General features: G+C 44.1%; 1 protein-coding gene across 4 annotated transcripts in view; it reads left to right on the top strand.

The window, feature by feature from the left end:
- Window positions 1-20,601, top strand: part of STARD13 (StAR related lipid transfer domain containing 13) — a 375,055-nt gene that overhangs the window by 186,410 nt on the left and 168,044 nt on the right. The gene's annotated exons all lie outside the window — the stretch shown is intronic.

The raw sequence follows: 20,601 nt of genomic DNA, 5'->3' as shown, positions 1-20,601 counted from the left end.
TGGATTTATTTGTGAGAAAGGTTTATTATACGGCAAGCCTGCAGTTCAGGGTTGCCAACCATCTGGCCCTCCTGGGCAGATACAATTTCAACCTGTGGGACTCTCTCAGGCGGTTTGCTGAGGCCCTGCCCCAGAACCAGGCTGCAGACTTTAGCACTATCATGGAGGAAGGAACCACGGTAGCTAGGGCAGCACTCCAGATATCCTGTGACGCTGCTGACTTAGCGGGCAGGGCCAGAGCCTCCACCATCTGTATGAGAAGGTGCTTGTGGCTGCAATCCTCAGGCCTGTCCCAGGAGGTGCAGCAGTCTATTCAGGACCTCCCCTTTGATGGGTCAGCCCTATTCTCTGACCAGACCGATGCAAAGTTGCATGGTCTGAAGGACTCAAGGGCCACACTTCACTCCCTGGGCCTTTACACGCCCCAGTTTTCCAGGCGTCAGTCACGGCCCCAGGTGCAGCAGCAGCCAAGGTCTCCGCCCAGGCCTTTTCAACCCTATAGGAATAGGGATAGGAACAGGGGGTTTAGAAGAAGAAATCAGCCCCCTAGCTCGTCCTCAGCCCCCAGGAGGTTGGGCAACCAGAGGAGTCAATTTTAATGGTGCGCCCGAGGGTGGCGCCCCAACTGCTCTCCTGGATCCGCCCTGCCCCTTCCTAAGCAGGTTAAGGCCTTTCTATCCCGAATAGGCAAAAATTACTTCGGGTCATTGGGTTCTTGGGATAGTCTCAGGGGGCTATGCCCTACAGTTTACATCTACCTCCCCACCAGCCCCCCCCACCTCCCTCTTCATGGACCCCTCTCATGAGCAACTCCTCTTTCAGGAGGTGGACACCCTCCTCAACCTGAGATCGGTGGAAATGGTCCCTCAAGGCAGAAGGGGAAAGGGATTCTATTTGAGGTACTTCCTCATCCCCAAGGCAAAGAGAGGTCTGAGACCCATATTAGACCATCGTCTAAACAAATATGTCAAACGACTAAGATTTCACATGGTTTCCCTAGCCTTCATAATCCCTTCCCTGGATCCAGGAGACTGGTATGCTGCCCTTGATCTCAAGGACACATACTTTCATGTCTCTATCCTCCCCAGCCACAGGCGTTTTCTCCGTTTTATGGTGGCTGGCTCCCACTACCAGTTTACAGCCCTGCCCTTTGGCCTATCTTTGGCTCCAAGGGTGTTTACCAAGTGCATGGTGGTAGTGGCTGCCCACCTGAGACAAAAGGGTGTGCAAATTTTTCCTTACCTGGACGATTGGTAGATCACGGGCAGGTCCAGGTTCCAAGTGCAGGAAAGCGTGACCCTCACTTGCTCTACGTGCAGCAGGCTGGGACTGCTCATAAACGAACAGAAGTCCACACTAACCCCAGTGCAATGAATAGATTTCATTGGGGCCACCCTGGATGCTTCCCAGGCCCGAGCCTTCCTGCCTCAGCCACATTTCGAGGCGATGGTCTCTATCATCTCCCAGCTGCACCGATGCCCCATGACAACAGCCAGGCACTGCCTACAGCTGTTAGGCCACATGACGGTCTGCACATATGTAGTGAGACTAGCTCGCGTGCAGTTCAGACCGATTCAGGCATGGTTGGCCTCGGTATATGTTCCGAGCAGACACCCATTGGACCAGGTGGTCACAGTTCCCCCGCCTGTCTTAGCCTTCCTAAACTGGTGGAGGTCTCCCAGGGCAGTGTTGAAGGGCGTTCTGTTCAGGGAACTGGTCCCATCGGTCACCCTAATTTCCGACACCTCAGACATAGGATGGGGAGCCCACATCAGCGCCAACCTAGGCACCCAGGGGCTCTGATCGGAGAAGGAGAGGCACCTGCACATCAACGTGAAGGAGCTGAGGGCCATTCGCCTAGTGTGCAAGATGTTCCTCTGATTCCTGACAGGCAGAGTGGTTGCAGGTGCTGACAGACAACACAGCAGCCATGTTTTACATAAACAGGCAGGGGGGAGCATGCTCCTGGGCCCTCTGCAAGGAAGATATCAGTCTTTGGGACTTTGCCGTGAGGCATGATTTCCACCTGACTGCCTCTCACCTAACTGGAGTGAGGAATGACGAGGCGGATAGCCTCAGCAGGTCGTTTCTACCCCGCTATGACTGGTCGTTGCACCTAGAGGTGGTGGCTATGATCTTCCAGAAGTGGGGAGGTCCCCAACTGGACCTATTCGCGTTGGCCTGGAACACGAAGTGTCCGAGGGTCTGCTCACTCTGGGGTCACGAGACTGGGTCGATTTTCGACGCGTTCCTCATGGACTGGACGGGGACCCTCATGTATGTGTTTCCGCCCATTCCGCTCCTACCCAAGGTCCTGCTGAAAATAAAGAGGGACAGGGCGAAAGTTATACTCATCACTCTGGCCTGGCTGAGACAGCACTGGTTCAGCATGCTGCTGGACCTTTCAATCGCCCCATCCCTGGAGCTCCTGAGGCGCCACGACCGTCTATCCCAGGACCATGGTCGCCTGTTGCACCCAGACCTGGACTCCCTGCACCTCACAGTCTGGAGGCTCTCTGGCTGACGGAGGGAGAGAGCTTGCTCGGTGCAGGTCGAGCAAGTCCTGCTTGGCAGCAAGAAGCCTTCCACACAGGTCATGTATTGGGCTAAGTGGAGGCAGTTTACCTGTTGGGCGGAGTCCTGGGATATTCTGCCCAGCTTCTCACCTATTCAGGTGATCCTGGAGTACCTGCTCCAGCTAAAGCTCCAGGGTCTGGAGCTGGCCTCGTTGAAGGTTCACCTGGCGGCCATTTCGGCCTTCCATCAGCTGCTAGACGGGAGATCCCTGTTCTCCCATCCCATGTCGGTCAGGTTCCTCAAGGGAGTGGAGAGGCTGTATCCACAGGTCCGATACCCGGTGCCTCCCTGGGATTTTAACCTGGTCCTCTCGAGACTCATGGGGTCCCGCTTTGAATCCATGGCTTCATGCCCTCTGTTCATCCTTTCATGGAATGTAGCCTTCCTGGCGATCATTACCTCAGCCAGGAGGGTCTCCGAGATTAGGGCCTTGACCTCAGAGCCCCCCTATACAGTATTCTGTAAGGACAAGATTCAGCTGAGGCCTCATCCAGCCTTCCTACCCAAGGTGGTTTCCCAATTTCATTGTAATCAAGATATTTTTCTTCCCGTGTTTTTTTCCCAAACCTCATGGTTCGGCAGAGGAGAGGAGATGGCATTCACTGGACACGAGAGAAGCCCTGGCCTTCTACATCAAGCGTACAAAGCCGTTCCGGAAATCGACGCAGCTCTTCATCACAGTGGCCAACCGGATGAAAGACTCACCATCTCCACCCAGCGCATCTCCTCGTGGATTACATCATGTATCAAGTTCTGCTACAAGCAGGCAAAGGTGCCACTTCCAGGAACCATCACAGCACACTCAACCAGAGCTCAAGCCTCATCTACAGTTTTCCTGGAGAGAGTGCCCCTGAAGAACATCTGCGAAGCCGCCACCTGGTCGTCAGTGCATACCTTCATGTCCCACTACGCCATCATCCAGCAGGCGAGAGAGGACGCGAGATTCGGCAGAGCAGTACTGAGGGCATCTCACCGGTAACTCCGACTCACCTCCAAGGTATTGCTATAGTGGAATGGACATGAGCAAGCACTCGAAGAAGAAAACAAGGTTGTTTACCAGTAGCTGATGTTCTTCGAGATGTGTTGCTCATGTCCATTCCACAACCTACCCCCCGTCCCCACTGCCGGAGTTGGCAAAAGGAAGGGACTGAGGGGGCGTAAGGCCGGCAGCGCATCATATACTGCAGCATGTGCGCGGGACTCCAAGGGGCGCCAGAGCTGGCCCTACGGGATCTGCTAAGGGTAAAAAAGTTCCAGGTAACCGTGCATGGAGGCGTGCACATACCTATAGTGGAATGGATATGAGCAACACATCTCGAAGAACATCAGTTACTGGTAAGTAACCTTGTTTTTCATTTGACTGTTTAGAATTCACTAACAGGTTCCTTCTCTAGTATGTCTTGGTTTTTGTCAGTGTCAGTTCAAGTCTGGAAAACTAAATTCAGTCATTACTTTTGAGAGATTTATCAAATACACTACTGTTCAGCTGATCTAATTTTTAAAGATCATCTAGTTACATTGGAATTTATCTAAAGACAATTCAGTGGAGAAGATTAGGCCCTAAAGGTTAGGCACCTGCTTTAAGTCCCATTGAAGTCAGTGATCCCTAAATCTAACCACATGCGTAAGTGCTTTGCTAGATCTCAGGCTTCCTATACTGTGTCAGGGAGATCTCAGGTACCAGTGCCAGTCCATGGATCGGTCGTTGAGAAACACTGATCTAAAAGATCATATATAGAAAGACCTTGGATAATTTTAACCTGGAGGTAAATCTGGACCATCGGACTACCACATTTGAAGAATGACTGGAATCCATTGCTTTAGGGATTTGACTGTTTTTCCTCACATCTTGAAGCTAAGTTATATTGATTGTTTAAAGCTAATGAGCCTAAAGTGCTTACTGAGATCCTGACTCAAATCATGATCACCTGCCATTGTAAAACTTAAACAGTAATAATAATTACTTGAATTTATTTATGTAGTGTTGTTGTAGCTGTGTTGGTCCCAGGATATTAGAGAGATAAGATGGGTGTCTTTGCCTTTCTCGCATTTATTTAGCACTTTTGTTTCAGAAGGATAACTTGTATGTAGCTGAAAAGTGCCATGCACACTCTGGCATGCTATAAATCATTACATCCAAAAAATGATACAAAAGATTGTTAATATTGTGAAGTTAAGCACTCAAAATTTAGGAAATGCCTGAATTAAGGTTGCCTGTGCAACCTTAATTTGTCACTCACATGGATATGTATTGTGGTGCAGTTTTTAGTTACATGATCACATACTGTATTTTCCCCATAGACCCCTTCATCTTAGTTGGTGCACAGGACAGACAGTGCTCACTGAATGAGAAGTTATTCAATATTTTGATTTCTCCTCATTGGACAATGTGTTGTCCTAGATGTTAATTACTGCACACTATTCACACTCTGCTCTGAATACAGAATTATTAATTTCCTAATAGGCTTTTCTATGGTGCTCACCTGTAGTATCTCAGTGCTTCACAAACATTAATGTATTTAGTTTCACGATATTCCTGTGGGTGAGGGGGGTATTAACATGGAATCAAATAATCATAGGGCTGGAAGGGACCTCGAGAAGTCATCTAGTCCAGTCCCCTGCACTCATGGCAGGACTAAGTAATATCTAGACCATCCCTGACAGGTGTTTGTCTAACCTGCTCTTAAAAATCTCCAATGATGGAGATTTCACAACCTCCTTAGGAAATTTATTCCAGTGATTAACCATCCTGACAATTACGAGGTTTTTCCTAATGTCCAACCTAATCCTCCCTTGCTGCAGTTTAAGCTCATTGCTTCTTTTCCTGTCCTCAGAGGTTAAGAACAATTTTTCTCCCTTCTCCTTGTAACAGCCTTTTATGTACTTGAAAGTTGTTATCATGTCCCCCCTCAGTCTTCTCTTCTCCAGACTAAATAAACCCAGTTCTTTCAGTCTTGCCTCATAGGTCATGTTTTCTAGACCTTTAATCATTTTTGTTGCTCTTCTCTGGACTTTCTCCAATTTGTCCAAATCTTTCCTGAAATGTGGTGCCAGAACTGGACACAATACTCCAGTTGAGGCCTAATCAGCGTGGAGTAGAGCAGAAGAATTACTACTCGTGTCTTACTTACAACACTCCTGCTAATACATCCCAGAATCATGTTCGCTTTTTTTTGCAACAGCATTACACTGTTGATTCATATTTAGTTTGTGGTCCCCTACGGCCCCCAGATCCCTTTCCACAGTACTCCTTCCTAGGCAGTCATTTGCCATTTTGTACGTGTGCAGCTGATTGTTCCTTCCTAAGTGAAGTACTTTGCATTTGTCCTTATTGAATTTTATCCTATTTACCTCAGACCAATTCTCCAGTTTGTCCAGATCATTCTGAATTATAATCCTGTCCTCCAAAGCACTTGCAACCCTTCCCAGCTTGGTATCATCCGCAAACTTAATAAGTGTTCTCTCTATGCCATTATCTAAATCATGGATGAAAATATTGAATAGAACCAGACCCAGAACTGATCCCTACAGAACCCCATTCGTTATGCCCTTCCAGCATGACTGTGAACCACTGATAACTACTCTCTAGGAATGGTTTTCCAACCAGTTTTGCACCACCTTATAGTAGCTCCATCTAGGTTGTATTTCCCTAGTTTGTTTATGAGAAGGTCATGCGAGACAGTATCAAAAGCCTTTCTAAAGTCAAGATATACCACATCTACTGCCTCTCCCTTATCCACAAGGCTTGTTACCCCGTCAAAGAAAGCTATCAGGTTGGTTTGACATGATTTGTTCTTGACAAATCCATGCTGACTGTTACTTATTACCTTATTATCTTCTAGATGTTTGCAAATCGATGGCTTAATTATTTGCTCCATTATCTTTCTGGGTACAGAAGTTAAGCTGACTGGTCTGTAATTCCCCGGGTTGTCCTTATTTCCTTTTTTGTAGATGGGCACTATATTTGCCCTTTTCCAGTCTTCTGGGATCTCTCCTGTCTTCCAGGACTTTTCAAAGATAATCGCTAATGGCTCAGATATCTCCACAGTCAGCTCCTTGAGTATTCTAAGATGCATTTCATCAGGCCCCGGAGGCTTGAAGTCATCTAACTTGTCTAAGTAATTTTTAACTTGTTCTTTCCCTATTTTAGCTTCTGATCCTGCCTCATTCTCACTGGTATTCACTGTTAGACGTCCAATTGCCACCAACCTTCTTGGTGAAAACCGAAACAAAGAAGTCATTTGGCACCCCTGCCATTTCCGCATTTTCTGTTATGGTTTTTCCCCCCTTATTGAGTAACAGGCATACCTTGCCCTTGGGCTTAGTACCCTCATTGTACAGATGGGAAACTGAGTCATGGAAAGATTGTCAAAAGTGTCCACTAATTTTGGGTGCCAAATCAAGACACCTATTATTTCAGAGTATTTAGTTTTGTATTGTACTTTATATGTTCAAAGCACAGCCCACACTGACTGCAGTTGCAGCTGTGAGTGCTGCTGCTGCTGCTGCTTCTTCTTCTTCTCAGTTCTTCTTCAAATCAGACTCCAGGATCTGAAGTTGGTCACCCAATATACAAGGAACACTCAGTTTGAGTGGAATCCACTAAGGGACTTAGGCATTGCAACACTGAGCACCACTGTGTCTAATTTTTAGTTGCCTGGAAAATCACAGGAATAATACTGCAACCAACAAAGCTGAGTTAGGCTCCTGTGTTCCCTGTACAGTGAAGTGGGAGAGATAGGCACATAAGAATGCAACCCACAAAAATCTGCATGCTAGGAGGGGAGCTACCTAACTTAGCCAATGGGAGAAGCTAACATGCTAAGCCCTGACTCTTTCTCAGAGATAGATGCCTAAATCCAGGCTGCAGGGAGGCACCTCACTCTGCTAGCAATCCATGAAACTCCTTGGTTAGGCATCTATGGGGTTTCTTGCAGGATTGAGTTAGGTGCCTGCTTTGCTCCACACAGAAAGGCTGGAGGAGGTATGCCACCTGCCTTGTACCTTTTAGCCCAGTGGTTAGAGCACTCACCTGGGATGTGGAAAATCAGATTCAATCCTCCCCTTCCTAGCAAAGGAATTTGAACAGGCCTCTCCCATGTCTCAGGAGAGTGCTCTAACCACTGAGCCAGGGGAAATTCTGATGGGGGTCTTTCAGTCTCTCCTGTTGAAGCTGTTCTACTGTGGATAAATAATGAAAGAGTGATTGGGCCAGAGAGAGCGAGGGAATGATTAAAGTCCAGTGATTAAGGCACCCACCTGGGGGGCAGGAGAGCCTGGATCAAGTCCTTTTGCTCCAATCACCCTTTATACATGCTCAGATCAGACCAGTTGGACAAATCAGGCAGCCAAATTCCTGTCTTACTTTAAGTCTTCTCACCTACCTGTCCCAGTTCTCCCCACCCTATGCTCATCATCTAAGTTCCAGTTTCCTTGCCAAGCCTGTCCTAATCTTGTCCTCTTCAGGCTCCTTAACCCAACCTCTGCTGTCTTTCCCCTTCAAGTCCAGATCTTGTTCCTGTTACATTTGAGTCAGACTGCTTGCTTCTCCACTGCCAGGCACCAGTAGGAAGAGCACTAAGAGCACAGGAGAGAGAGTCTCCCCACTCTCACTTCCAGTACCCATTGTTACAACAGTTCAAAGTAGCTGGGAGCAGTAATCACAGGGAGAATCCTGCTCAGTTCATCCTATCCTGGGCTGGCGCATGCTTAGTGCAGATGGAATCTTCGGATAATTTAGCTGTCAAATGGCAACAAGGCTCTGCTGAGTCTGTGGCTGCTGCAATTTTTCAAATGCTCAACTTGGCCAAATTTGGGGAGCTTCTCAGAGGAACACTGAAAGGCACGTCCCTCATACCAAATTTCAAGTCCCTGTTCCAAAGCATGAAGGCACAAGAGCGTCTTAGTGAAACAGTTGTAAGAATACTTTTAACATGGGCAAAACAACATATTTTTTTCTAATTTTTCTTTTGAAAATGGCTGAACTGCTTTTGCTGAAACTACCCAAATAAATAAATAAAATAAGGCCGAGGCAGCCACCTGTCATAGAAAAGTTTAGCAGAGTTATAAAGTGACTGAAAACAGGGAATTGTCAGGCAGCCTGGATGATAAGCATCATTATCAGCTCCACCTACAATAAGCCAAAAACACTTTAGACTGATTTACAACTATATGGATCAATTCACCCACCATTGAAATGCAACTACCTCGGGGATGAAATTAAACATTAGCTTAGGATAGGAAGCACAATTTGTCCAAATGAATCTTCAGGAAGGGTTTAGGAATAAAGCTGGGTGGGAATTTTCCATTGGAATAGTATTTCAGTGGAAAATGCCCTTTTCACAAAATCAAAATTTTCAATCAGGAAAATTAAAGTGATGGCTCCCCGGCTGCTTGCCAGGAAGGATCTGATCAATTTCACATTTTGCCTGCAGGGCAAAAGCAAATTAGAAAAGAGTCTTCCAGGCAGGCAGCTGCTGTGAGACTGGGGGAATGTATGTCAGGCTGAGTGCCCTGGCTGGCTGCCTGCCCCACAACCTGACTGCCCCTCCAGTAGCAGGGGTGGGGTGGGGGAGATGTTGAGAGCCTTGGCACTCAGTCTGCAGCTGCTGGCCTGGATGGCTCTTGTCATTTTCATTTTCTGCCTGTAGAGAGAAAATGAAGTTGACAAGAGCCTTCCAGGTGGACAGCCAGCAAGTTGAATAAATTGGTTTTGGTTCTCTTGAAGTGCAAGTTTTCTGGAAATCCCATCCCATGGAGGGTTTTCTTTTAAAACACATTTTGTCCTGATTCAGGGTAATATTCATTTATTTATTTATGTTATATGAGAGTTTTCATGGGAAGGGACTTCCATTTTCCAGTCAGCTCTACTTAGGAAAGCAGAAAGTAATTACCCCATTTGGAATTTGGCAAGGGCATCAAGGCTGATGCACCATCTCTTATGAAAGCACTTTGTGGTTTGTTTGTTTTTCTGATGACTGCAAGTGGTCAGGACGTATGTTTTGTATGCGGATAGCCCCTCCAGCAGCAGTGCTTTCTAACACCAGGCTTGCGTGTTGATTCTGTACCAGCTCAAAGGGAAGAATGCCTCTTAAACTGCCAACATCACTTCCTGAATTATCTAGAAGTCTCTCATCCATTTGTGGAGCAGCCCAGTCATACATGGCCTATAAGACCTAATGAAATCATCCTGAGATGTTATGGATGCCTCATAGCTGTTACTTGTTAATTAAAATTAAACAGGAACTTTATGAGGGAACTGACTTATAGGTCATGTGCAGTGGCATACCGAGGAGGGCGTGGGGGGGCCAGGCCCCCAGGCACTGGCCTGTGGGGGGGGAGCACTGGGCCAGCCCTTCACGATGCGCAGGAGGTGGGGGGCACAGGAGGCTCTAAGGGGCACAGGCCCCTGCGTGTCATGAAGGGCTGGCCCAGCACCCCCCCCCCCACAGGCCGGGAGGGTGAGGCCGCCCCATCCAAGCTGGTGCTGTGCCACAGGGCTGGAGTGGCGGATAAGTGCAGGGGGGGAGGGTGGTGCGCCAGGCCGGCCCTTCACAATGTGCTGGGGGGGAGCACAGGAGGCTCTGAGAAGCACCCCTCAGCGGGGCAGCAGAGCCAAGCCTGCATTTATGCCCCCCAAGCCTCATGCCCCCCACTCCAGGCACAGGGGACAGCTGGGGGCAGTGCCAGGACCCCTCCTGCCCTGACCGGGGGGGGGGGGGGCGGGTCATGAGGCCTGGGGGAGGTGCAAATGTAGGATTGGCCCCTGGGTGCTGGACACCCTCGATACGCCACTGGTCATGTGTCTCCTTTGAAATACAGATCCCTTATGATGTGAGTGCAGCACATGTGCAGTGTAGGAATGTTATGGCAGCCCAGAAGAAGTTGCTGCAGATCTGGCCCCGCATGAGCAAGTGTAAATTGGTGCCATTGACTTCAGTAGAGCGACATGAGTTTGCACTAGCTGAAGACATGGTTCATGGTCAATGTTTTCTTTAACAGTGGTGCGTAATACATTGTTTTCCTTTAAAGACTTGTTTTCAACACACAAGCGAATGAACTTTCTAATTTCATTTTAGAAAATTAAGTGCTTTCTAGTTTATTTTAACTTACTGATTAATACCAAAGTATATTGAAGATTCTTTCTGGCATTTTTCCTTAGGAGTTTCCAATATAGCAAACAAAATCTGTGATTATAAAAAAAAATCACATCAGAGTCACACAAATTAAAATCTGGGCACTCCCATGAGTAAGGTTAGTGGGATTTGGCCCCTGTGCCTGAAGAACATGATAGATTTTATAGTATGCTGTTACAGTTTGTTAGAATAAACACATACAATCTGATTTTCAGAGCATCTGTAGTTCCCACTGACATCAATGTTTAGTTTTACATGTTCAGTGCCTTTGAAAATCAGGCCAACAGTAGTTATGTTAACATTGTATCAAGTCCCAAGTCAGACTCTAGGCAATCTCTTTGGACGTATCTTGTGCAAATTAATTGCCATTGTAACATTGTAATCATAACTTCCATTGCCATTGTATCTTGAAAAATACAAGTGAATGTCTCCTAATCAAGGTAGAAATGTATTAACATCTCATTTCATAGATGATGCTTTGGTGAAGCTGCAAGGACCATGCAATGGGAATGGGAATGTCTGATTCATTGTTTTTCCCTGCAAGCACCTTTTAAAAATATTATCTTTCTGAAAGTGTTGTTATGAAGTCAGTTCTTCTGTATTTACATATTTCTGGCTAATAAAGACATCAGTGTGAATGAAGACTGGTCAACATTTTAAAAGCAAAGCATATTACATGTATATCATTATTGTACAAAGGAAATATATATTTTAAAAATCTATAACCTAAGTGCAAAGGGAATGTTCATCAAAGAGTGATGTACCTTAAATTAATTTGCATTAGTTTCCATCTGAGCTAGTCTTAACATTATTATAACATAAAATTTTCTTCTTAATTAAGACCTTTGTGTTCAGTGCAAATGAAACACCTTAAGCCAATTAAAGTAGCGCAATAAAACCACTGGATTTATTTTGAAATAATATTTTGTTGCAGGGTCAGTTTTCAAAAGGGAGCTAGGGAGAAGTGTACCCAAAACCCACTATTTATCATGATGGATTTTGTGTACATACCCTCCTATGTCTCATTTTGAAATTGTACCCATATGTCTTAAGGAAATTAGCCAAAGACACTGTGGTCTGTTCCTCCACTGAGAGAGATAGAGAGTACAAGAGTACAAATACCCATTAACATTAGTGGGACTTACACATTTAAATCCCGCTCACAGCAGTGGGGAAAAGATTCCATTGTTAAGGAGGAAAGCTCTGAAAGATGCTCATTATTCAGTCTGGGGTGTTTCTGGGAAGAAAGGAAATTACTTACGATTAGTCCTTTGGTGAGACCTGCCAGAGAATTTCTGTGAGAGCCTCAATCATATAAAAATTATATTGATCGACAAAAATCAATGATTAATGTCCTACCGGATATACTAGCTATTATATGTTAATGCTAGAAGATTGTTTAGTTGGTGAAATTCATTTTACAAATATAGATATTCTTTACATCATGTATGTAATGCCAGTATTGTATTAAGTAGTGATGGGCAAACTGCCCAAAGATATAGTAGCTGTCCCATCCACATCAGCACAACAATTCAGTTTCTCTAAACTACACATGCACACTCTCTCTAATCACAGTGAGCCAACCCCAATGGGTAGCAGTCTGAGTCTGAAAAGGGGGACATGATGGCAAAGTGTCATTGCATCAGCTAATCTAAGAAAACCTCAGTCTTCCCCCTCCTGATATTGCTGCCTTCTCATGACCCCAGTAGATCTGATTCTGTCAGATTTTCCTCACCCTCACTTCTGCTTCCCTTCCCATGTTCTCACCAGCTCTTGTCCCCTCTTGCCCTTCCGCATCACTTCTATATTTGCTAGCATCACTTAAAGACAAAGTAAACAAATATTTAATTACAGAAATAAAGTGATATAGAAGCCAATCTGCTTGAGTTTTTCTGTGCCAGCATGGGACTTTATAGAGAGCATAATTCCCAACCATCCCAAAATTCTAACTTCCACATGCTGACCCTTACACTGTGGGCTCCCTTCTGGCTCCCAATTTTGGGGTTTGGATTGGCTCTGGAGGGTCAGCAGGAACTCTGAAGTTGACAGAAATGTTCATCTTATTTTCATAATGATACTTGGATTTCCATATCTCCATGCAGAGGCGGTGCTAGCCCACTGGGGTCTCTAAGCAGGAATATTTTGGGGGTGTCTGCCCCACACAACACATACTAAAAAAGTAAATAGGGGGTCCCCTTGAGTTGCTCGGGACCTATGTAAATGCTTAGTCTGCTTATGCCTAGTGCCAGCTCTATCTCCATGAGTCCTACTTCCCCAGCAAAACTTGAACATTTATTACCTACACAAAAGCTACACATTGAGATACAAACATCACAGAAAGCTATGTTGATAAAATGGTAAGTTGACTGGGATCATGGGACTGGGATATTTTAAATCACAGTCAAATTCTACACAATGGTTATTTACAGAACTTGCTTGCAGTGAACTTCATTCCAGAGGTTGACGGTTCACTGATTTTAATGGCTTGCTAAGCTTTAGCATTTACCCATAAGCATTTCTGTCAGATAGTATGAATAGCCATTTATAACTGGTTAGCTCAAGGGTGAGACCTATTTTGGTATTTTTGCCACTGACTTCCTGTGGTTCTCCCAACATCCACTGGGTTCTGGAATGGAACCATAACTCATTTCCCGGTAAACAAATTTATCCCCTTCCTTCCTCTTCCTTGCTTTCCACAGTACAGTAGAATCTGATCTCAAATTTAAGGACTGAGTGAATCTCAGTTTTGAAGTGAATTCTGAGTCTTGTCACTTGGGGTTAAAAGATAAATAAGCTCTTTGCAGAGCTTACTGCATTTCTCACTTAAAAAAATAGCAATTGTTAAAGTTTCTGAATGCTTATATTTGCCTATATTATTTTCCAGAGAGACCAGAATGGCTTTATTGAAGAGGTGAATGTTCGAGATACATGTCTTCTTAAGCCCTCTCCATATTTTGTATTGCCCATGAGTTTCTTGCTATTTATCTTGCTTTTCTATCTAGCGTTGCCAGTTCCTGTGATATATGGGTTTCCCTTAAAGCCCTAGCTATTGGATTCATGTGATTCTGTGAAAATATCAGATTTAATCTAAAACAAAGTTACTAGCCATGTAGCTTGAAAATGTGAACCTTAAGGATGCTAAAACACATAAGGCAAATAAAAATAATCCAACATTTGTTTTATAGCAAAAACGAGAGTCCTGTAGCACTTTAAAGACTAACAAATTTCTGCAGGCATAAGCTTTCGTGGGCTGCAAACCACTTTGTCAGATGCATAAAATAGAAATCAGATAGGAGGTATATATATACATCCAAGGGTAAGAACCAACAATGGGCAGGGTAGGTGAAAACAAAGTCCATTCAGTTAGAGTAGATGAGGCCTATTCACAACAATTTGTTTTTATAAGATTCCATGATTTTTAAGCCTGTCTCATGATTTTTGGGGCTCCTCTCATGTTTTTGGAATGGTTCGGTTTGGCAATACAGTGTCCCTAAAACTGATATAGCACTAGTAGTGGTCTCTCTCTCCCAATAGTTACAGGCTTGAAAAAGATGATGTTAGTATCAGAGGCTTATCCATTGGGCTTGGATAAGAGCGCTGCACTTCACGGGCTCCTTGGCCTCTCCTCCTTACAGGTCAGATTTGAAAGTGCCTTCACCTGATCCCATTATGCCTTGGTAGTGCAGCACATAATGTAATGATCTGAGACCATGATCCTAAGTAACGTGCAGCAATCAGGATCATGTAAAACTCATGATTGTTGGGGCTCCTCTCATGTTTTTGGAATGGTTCGGTTTGGCAATACAGTGTCCCTAAAACTGATATAGCACTAGTAGTGGTCTCTCTCTCCCAATAGTTACAGGCTTGAAAAAGATGATGTTAGTATCAGAGGCTTATCCATTGGGCTTGGATAAGAACGCTGCACTTCACGGGCTCCTTGGCCTCTCCTCCTTACAGGTCAGATTTGAAAGTGCCTTCACCTGATCCCATTATGCCTTGGTAGTGCAGCACATAATGTAATGATCTGAGACCATGATCCTAAGTAACGTGCAGCAATCAGGATCATGTAAAACTCATGATTGTTGGCTCCAAAAGCTACAGACCTTCACTAAGTCAGCTGAAAGAGCAATTGAGCTAATTTAAGCAGTAAACAATTTTAACTGTGTTACTCTCCCATTCCTTCCAGCAGAGGGCAATGATATACATGAATATCAGTAATACAATATGCCTCACAATATCATGTGCTGGATTGCCCATTGTACTGAGATTTTGCAGTACAAGAGGCATAGCTGAGGAAGTCAGAGTTATATCCATAACTCTGAATTTCTCTGCTTTTGTAAGTACAAGTTAGAATGTTAGACGTTCTGTCTCATTTCACTGCACTGAGATTTCTGCATGTAATGCCCAGTGCACTAAGCTAAAGATATAAGCTTTAGTGTAGCTTGCATGTTATGGGACCAACTTTTCAGAGGTGCTGATATCTTCTGCTTTTTTCAGAGGTTATGTACAATCACACACTTAGCTACAATTCTGCACAGGGAATCACAAAAATCATGTTAGAAGGGAAATAAAAATTCATACCAGGAAGGAAAATGTAATTGTTCATGAAGAAAAGTTGGTAATTGCCATTGAGCTTCATAATCCACTTGTTAATCACACAGCAGTAGAATTTAGAACTTGTCATATTCCTGCACATATCTGTAACTGGCCTATGCCACTCTAAGCATGACAAAATAAAAACAAACAGGTTGTCCGAAGGTACACACACACAAAGTGTGCCATCTCTCCCCTTTGGTATAAAGCAGTCAAGAGGCCTGTATTATTTTCCTGCAGACCATTTATATCACTCAGGAAGGAACATTTTTCTTTCAGATGGCTGGTCTAGGATTCGTACTTAGAAAAGTTCCCAGATTCTAAAACCATTTCTGTTGATCCAACAAAGTGTCCTTAATGTGGTAGAATTTGAGACATTGGACCTTAAAGTCACATCGTTCGCAGTGAAACATTTTTATTCTTTCAAATCTGAGATTATTTTGACAGCTAATCTCTCTTCAGCCTCTAGCATTGAAGATTAATGTTTGCATTAAAAAATGTCTTTATACCAGAGGCACTTATCATAATACCAACATTTGAAGGATGGGATTCATGCTTTTCCTTCAAATGGTCTAAATATGGTATTTCCGAGCAGTTTGTAAGATAGCAGCTGCTAAATTCATGTGTAAAGGCTCTGGGCAAAATTTTCAAAAGTGCCACAGAGCCAGATTTGTAAAGTGCTTTAAATCAGTAGAATTAGATGGTTAGGTGATTTTGAAAATCCCACCAGGTGCCTCTCTTTATCCTTTGGTATCTAAATACATGTAAAAATTTGGCCCTGAATGACTTAGGAGCCTAAGTCACATTTTCAAAAGTGACTTAGGCACCATTAATTTTCAATGAGACTTAGAGAAGCCTAAGTATCTAAATCACTTTTGAAAATAGGACTTAAGTGCTTTTGACAATTTTATTTGCTGACCCAAATATAAGATGATACATATATTATCACTGTCTGCTATTAATAGAATGAATGTATTATACCTCCACTGGAAACCTAGAAACCAAACTTCCCAGTGGAGTAGAGCTTTTTATTTCTAGGCCCAGAAATTGATAAGATAGCTGACTTTAACCGTTTCACTAACCATTTGGTATTGCAATGCTTTTTAAACACTGGTCCGGGACTGAATATAGCAGTTCTGGACCTCAGACCTTTCTAACTTTAGATTCCTGACAAGCGATTTTTATGGTCACTATGTTCACTAGTTTGCCAGTCTTAGGTTTTGAGGTAAAAATAAACAATCTTTCAGAATTTTTAATCAATCCTCCTAATAAAAAGAGCTGCATTTCTTCCACTTCAGTATGGTGCTGACATCTTACATGTATTTTGGTATTGAGACCATTTATTCTACCAGGTCTTGTTTTGTGCCAGTCTGTATATACTGAGTAATTTACTATCTGATGTAATGGTGGCAGAGATCCAGAACGCTTCCCTAGTTTATCACATCTGTGATAGGATGCCCTCCGGAGGCCATGACATGACAAGTGTGCCTGCCTGAGTTCTCTCTTTAGAGTCCCCAGGTATCATCCAAACTGTCATTTGTGAATCTCTATATCCACTGTGGGGTTAATTTGTTACAGAGGTTCCCATATGGACATGTCATAACAAAAGTCTCACAACCATAGTTCAGAATTCAACACCATAGTCCAAATAGTATATGAAACACACCAAGTACAGTCCCAGCAACTCTAATCGTCACATAAGAATGACATACTGGGTCAGACCAATCGTCCATCTAGCCCAATATCCTGTCTTCTGATGGTGTCTGGAGCCAGATGCTTCAAAGGGAATGAACAGAACAGGGTAATTTATCATGTGATCCACCCCCAGTCTACCTGTCCCAGCTTCTGACAGTCAAAATTTTAGGGACACCTAGAGCATTGGGTTGTATTCCTGACCATCTTGGCTAATAGCCATTGATGGACCTATCCTCCATTAATTTATCTATTTATTTTTTTAACCCAGTTATACTTTTGGCCGTCACAACATCCATTGCCAACAAGTTCCACAGGTTGGCTGACATCACAATCTGGGACAGTTCCTCCGATTTGCCACCTCAAAAGAATGGCTCAGGTGTGGGAATCTCCCTCACATTCTCTGCAGTGAAGACCGATGCAAATAATTCATTTAACTTCTCTGCAACGGCCTCCTCTTCTTTGAGTGCTTCTTTAGCACCTCGATCATTCAGTGGCCCACTGGTTGTTTGTCAAACTTCCTATTTCTGATGTACTTGAAAAATTGTTTTGCTAGTACTTTTTGTGTCTTTTCCTAACTGCTCTTCAAATTCTTTTTTGGCCTGCCTAATTATACTTTTACCATCAACTTCAGAGTTTATGTGCCTTTCCATTTTTCTCAATAGGATTTGATTTCCAATTTTTGAAGGAGTCTTTTTGTCTCTGTCTCTGTTACTCTGTTGGCTAATTATGATGGCATTTTCTTGGTTCTCTTACTGTTTTTTTTTTAAATGGGGTATACATATAGTTTGAGCCTCTATTATGGTGTTTTTAAAAAGTTTCCATGCAGTTTGCAGGCATTTCACTCTTGTGACTGTTCCTTTTAATTTCCATTTAACAAGCTTCGTTTTTGTATAGTTTCCTTTTTTGAAGTTAAATGCTACTGTGTGGGTTTCTTAGGTATTTCCCCCCCTACAAGGATGTTAAATTTAATTACATTATGATCGTTGTTACCAAGTGGTTCAGCTATAGTCACCTCTTGAACTAGATCCTGTGTGCCAAACAAGAATTGCCTCTCCCCTTGTGGGTTCCAAGACTAGCTGCTCCAAGAAGCAATCATTAATGATGTCTAGAAATTTTATCTCTGCATCCCATCTTGAGGTGATGTGTTCCCAGTCAATATGGTGATACTTTTAAATCCACTATTATTGCTGCTTTTTCTGGTTTTGTAGTCTCTCTAATCTATCTGAGCATTTCACAATCACTGTCATCCTGGTCAGGTGGTTGTTAGTATAGTCCTACTACTATACACTTATTATTCAAGCATGGAATTTCTATCCTTAGATATTGTATGGTATAGTTTGATTCAAGTTAAGATTTTACTGTATTTGGCTCTATGCATTCTTTCATGTATAGTGCCCCTCCCCCACCAGCACAACCTACGTGGTCATTCCTGTGTATTTTGTACCCTGGTATTGCCATGTCCCATTGATTATCATTGTTCCACCAAGTTTCTGTGATGCCTATTATATCCTCATTTAATCCTGCACACTCAAATTCACCTGTCTTAGTATTTAGACTTCTTGCATTTGTATACAAACACTTATGCAATTTTTCAATATTTAGTTGTCTTCCTTCATGTGATGTAATTGAATGGGACCCTTTTTTGTTTGACTGTTTCTCTTCAGTACTACCTGTTCTTTATCAACTTATATCCTCTTTACTAGGAGATAGAGTATTTAATAAATCCTCCCGTGAGGGAAGTGGCTGTCTGAACCATGTGCTCCTCCGCAGCTGTCAGCTTTCCCCCAGCCCTTAGTGTAAAAACTTCTGTGCGACCTTTTTAATTTTACATGCCTTCATTTTGGTTTAGGTGGAGCCCATCTTTCTTGTATAGGCTTCTTCTTTCCCAAAAAGTTCCACCTCACCCCGGCTCTCCAGTACAGCTCCAGTGACTTCCGCTACATTGCACTTCTAGCTTTCAGCCCTCTCTGGCTCTTGGGTACTGCTCTCCAGATAAAAGAGACAGCAGGCATTTCCCTCTGCAGTCTCAGCCTTCAGCCCTCTCCAGTTTTCTCTGGCTAAGGAAAGAGAGCTGGCTAGCCCCTCCTCTGCGCTTCCTAGCCCTGAGTCCTTTTCAGTCTCCCTCCTAGTATTGGCTTTGGCTCTTAAAAGCCAGTCCCTCCACGGGCTTGCTGATGATAATTCCTCATACGTTCCACACAGGGCCTGCAGAGAGCTTTCTACTATGTGCAGCTTTCCCTGGAGATCATATTCTATCCCTTGACTCCTCGGCAGCTCTCTGCTGCCCTTTTACTAACTGACTAACTCTCAACCACTACCCTGACTCACTAGCGTTCTCCAGTTCACCAGGTCTCAATGGGTGTCTGTGTGTCTCTCTCTTTTAGTGTCTCACTGGTCCTTTATAGTCCCAGGTGTTGACCCACCTTCTTAATTGGCTGAGCTGGAAACACCTATTCTGGCACAGGGGTGCTGCACTGGCTTCATTTATTATAACTAATCACCCTCTGACAACCCCATATGCTGTTTTCAGTCAAGGAAAAGGCACTCTAGAACAAATATGCCTAGAGCTAAATATAACAGTGCATAAAGTTATAATAGATTTCTGAAGAATATAAACAGAAATCACACTCACCCCCAACTAGGTAGCACATTATGCATATTGCCACCTGTAGCACATGATGCATATTATTACCTGCTCAGGCCTGGATGATTAGCATTGCTGTAAAAAGAATGTAAAGGGAAAATACATTCAGCAAAGGAACTGAACTCAAATGTGTGATACATTTTGGAATTATAGTCAGATCTAGTTGAATCTTCACTTGGGGTTATATAGATATTATGGGTTTGTATTTAGCCTGCTGCAACAGCAATTTAGGACAAAAAAAGATGATCTGATGTAAAGGTGTAGCTGGAAGGAATGCTGGAAGAGTCAAGGCAAAACTGGATTGTTATAAATGCTACCATGGGATACCAAAGCGAGGGCCCAGGTTGGCCGCTCTTACTCAGTTAAGACTCCCACTCACTTCAGTGTTTAATTAACTCAGTGGGAGTTTTGAGTCAGTAATCCCTACATTACTCTAGAAAAATGACAGTCAGATAATGCTGCCCTGAGTCATATAAACTTCTTGTTGACAGAAATCACACTTCAGTAGAGTTACCATGTTTCAGGTTACCCAAAAGAGGACACTGCCAGACAGGGGAGAGCAAGCTGGAGGGGAGGGTACAGTTGGGGGGTGCTGGAGTGGTGTGTGTGTGTACTGGAGGGGGCTTGTGTGTGCTTGAGAGGGAATTTGGGGGGGTGCTGGAGCAGTTTATGTGTACTGGGGAGTATTTGGGGGATGCTGGAGGTGTGCGTGTGTAGCAGAAGGGGTACCTGGGACCTCACTCTTGAGGTGGGGAGCAGCGTCACTCCCTGTCACGGTGGCAGGGCAGCTGATGCAGACCTGGCACCCAGCGACAGCCCATCAGTCAGCACCTCCCTGCCTCTCCCAGGGCTGGAGTCAGGATCTGAGTGGGTGGGATCCAGCAGCTGTGGAGCAATCAAATGCAGATGCACAGGAGGGACCAACTGGGAAGTGGGCCAATCAGGGCCCTTTCTGAG

The sequence above is a fragment of the Emydura macquarii genome, unplaced genomic scaffold (assembly GCF_026122565.2).
Source record: "Emydura macquarii macquarii isolate MOO-44397 ecotype Brisbane River unplaced genomic scaffold, CSIRO-AGI_Emac_v2 contig_2473, whole genome shotgun sequence".
Classification (NCBI taxonomy): Eukaryota; Metazoa; Chordata; order Testudines; family Chelidae; genus Emydura; species Emydura macquarii.
This window is presented reverse-complemented; position numbering and strand designations above follow the sequence as displayed.